Genomic DNA, 3,026 nt, shown 5'->3' on the forward strand with positions numbered 1-3,026 from the left:
CACCTGTCAATCAACACCCTTTAACGATCCTTAATAATATCCACTTAATTATAAATACTTTTGAAAATGTATAGTACTAAAATGTAGTGAAGTAGAAGTATAAAGTAGCATAAAATGTACCCTAAAATTGTACTTGAGCTCAGTATTATTGTGTAAAGACTTCGTAACTCCAGTTTTTACTTCATCTGACTGATGAAATAGTTTGTGGTTTGAGGAACTCGTTCTTTTCAGCTCATATAAAACCATTTCAAACCCTTGTGGATAAAACCAGTGATGCACTGCCATCGTCTAAACTCTGTGTGGAGATACGAGCTTTTCACCCAACACCAACAGCATGATCTTTACTATTAAATCATTCAAAGACAGAAAAATAATTCAAAATATGTTTTTTTATGTAAAATAAATAAGACTTTACAACAAAAGGTCCATAAAAAGTGTGCAAAAACAAAAAATCGACTCCGTAAAATACAAATTCACAAGATGCAACATGTAAAGCAGCGTTTCACTTCTGAGTGACGCTGCAGGACATAAAAGGAAATAAAATCAGATCCAAATGTTGAGCAGCTTTTTCAGGACTGAAAAGTCGGCAAAAGAAAATGAGAATGAGTGTTTGTTTACAGCATTTATATTATTCATATTGTAATATAGTAGATATCGTAGAGAATCAGTGCGTCACTGTGTTTTTGAAGCTGGTTGAGAAAATACATTTTAGAGCTGTTTTAACTGTTAACAGTGTTTAGCCTCATTTTTATGCCGTCATTTGTAGTTTTTTAGCAACACTCGATCATAAATAATCACCAGCCGGTGGCAAAGCTGCAGACATCAAGTCTGTGGCTGGTGAGTTTACCACCTCCATATCAGACTTGTGCTTTTTACAGACAAACCAGAGCCGCCTCTGTTCCAGTCCGACCGTCTCTGTGAGTCTACTTTTGTTTCTACTTCTTCTTTAGTGTTTCGTCTGAGTGGAGCATCGTGACGCGAGGTAGAGCAGCAACAACATGCTGTTCTTCATCAGCCGGAGTCTCTCGCACCAAAAACGTCCCTGTGAAGCACACTCTTAAACGAGTAAATAAGTGTATCAAGTATTCGTCCTTCAATCCCCAGTGGACGGTTTTGTCTCTTGATTTGGCTCCAGCTCTCTTTGATGGAGGATCCATTTCCTGGACTGTTTGTTCACATTCATTAAAAACAATCACACTTCAGAGCAGCCCCATGGCACCAGAGTCTTCATTCTGCAAACACAACGAAATAAGATTCAGTGCTGAAACACATCGACCTCAGACTCAAAACGATCTCTCGTTTATGTGTCTTAAGTATGAATTATCATCACAACTGTGTCGACTTATTTAGAAAAAAAGAATGAAAACGACGGACAGAACAAAAATACACACGACTTATTAGCGATACAGTCGTGCATGTGTAGAAGTTATTGATTAGATAAATAAAGTACAGCTTGCCATGTGGGGACATGTAACTAGACGTGATGACAGTGTTCTGCTTCCACATCATTAAGAGGTCATTACAGTGCAGCAGTGCTGTTGTATTCAACACAGAGGATAGACTTACTCTCGCCCATTCTGACGGTTCTCTGGTCCTGTCCGAGTTGGACTTTTGTTTCTGCGTCTTTTATATATACGTGCTGCCACACCTACGAGTACTACAAGCGAAATGGCTCCAATGGCTCCAGTCACTCCGCCTGCAATTCCTCCAACATTACTTGAACAGTCTGAAACAGAAAAAGAGTTTGTTAGCTGGACTCTCTACAAACCAAACTTCCACCAGTGCAGTGAGAACTACTGAAGCGTCAAACTGTTGGGTGACTTTCTACAATGAGTTCATTAAAAATTCATTGAATATTTTAAGGTTCTCTCAGACCTCTCTGGATTGTTATGACTCTACGGGAACCCCTCCATAAAGAATGGGGTCAAACCTATAAATGTCCGAGTGTTTTTTACTGTAAAAAGGCTGCGTGGAGTCGTCCTCTCAGGCTGCAGCTGCACCTGTCAGAGGGACAGTATCAGTCGCTTGTATGTAGCCTGAGAGATACGGAATAAGAAGATACTGTTTATAGAGGTTTCAGTGAGTGACTAACTGTAAAAGAGAGACGATCACCCAAATATTAAATGTTTAATGATACTAATGATCCTCTCTTCTGTAGACTTGTCTTGTCTTGATCTTACCTTCTGCAGTCTTTAGAACGGTGTTGGTGATGATTGTCTCCTCAGCATCACTGAGTTCACACGTGTACATCCCCTCCTGATTTGAAGATAAGTCCTGTAGCGTGAGGCTGCCTGACTCAGACACACCCTTCACATGCTGCCTCCACTCCTCTGAGACTGTGTCGGGGACCTCGGTCCTGGTCCTGGTCCAGTTCAGGATGATCTGACTGTGCTTGAACCTCCAGATGAAGCTTGTTAGGGGGGTGTTGGAGGAAGTGCAGGGGATTGTTGTTTCAGTGCTGCAACGACTGACTGAAGCTGAAACGATGAAACACAAAGCAGCTGTTGAACGCAGCCTGAGCCACCACATAAAGTCCCACAGGACTGCAGGTCTTCTTAGAAACACTTACTTTGTTTAAGCAAAGTGGCTCTCCTCCTGTTTCTGGGAGTGCTGACGGTGCAGCTGTAGACCAGATCAGAAACACTGTCTGAAAGCATCAGAGAACTACTGATGCTGTAAAGCTGCTGCTGATTCTGGACTGTGGTTGTGTTCTCGTTGGACGGAGGGGGGGTCCAGGTGAGCTCAGGCTCAGGGTAGATCCCCTCTGAGCTGCAGGTGATCCTGTTTTCCACCTGCTGAATGCCGACTTGACGGACCGGAGCTGCAATAGAAGTTTCATTGTGTATCACTGCTCAAGTACCACAACTCTTCTTCTTCTCTTTATTCCAAACAGACCAAAGGTGTAATGTGTCCCTCCATCTCTTCATAAGTATTTTAGGGAGGTCCTATTTGTATTTTAACAGCAGGGAAACAAGGGGAGCAAAACAGACATTTATATAGAAATATTATGAAGTGTTTTGGTTTCA

The 3,026-nt window shown here is 41.8% G+C and overlaps 1 long non-coding RNA gene across 1 annotated transcript; it reads right to left on the reverse strand.

Moving 5' to 3' along the window:
• Window positions 1-374: 374 nt before the first annotated feature.
• Window positions 375-2,625, reverse strand: LOC139304025 (uncharacterized). The gene is made up of 4 exons (XR_011599034.1): window positions 2,570-2,625; window positions 2,181-2,477; window positions 1,567-1,726; window positions 375-1,232 (listed from the first exon to the last, which is right to left on the reverse strand). It is a non-coding gene; the product is annotated as an uncharacterized lncRNA (long non-coding RNA).
• Window positions 2,626-3,026: the final 401 nt, after the last annotated feature.

The sequence above is a fragment of the Enoplosus armatus genome, chromosome 21 (assembly GCF_043641665.1).
Source record: "Enoplosus armatus isolate fEnoArm2 chromosome 21, fEnoArm2.hap1, whole genome shotgun sequence".
In the NCBI taxonomy this organism is placed as follows: domain Eukaryota; kingdom Metazoa; phylum Chordata; class Actinopteri; order Centrarchiformes; family Enoplosidae; genus Enoplosus; species Enoplosus armatus.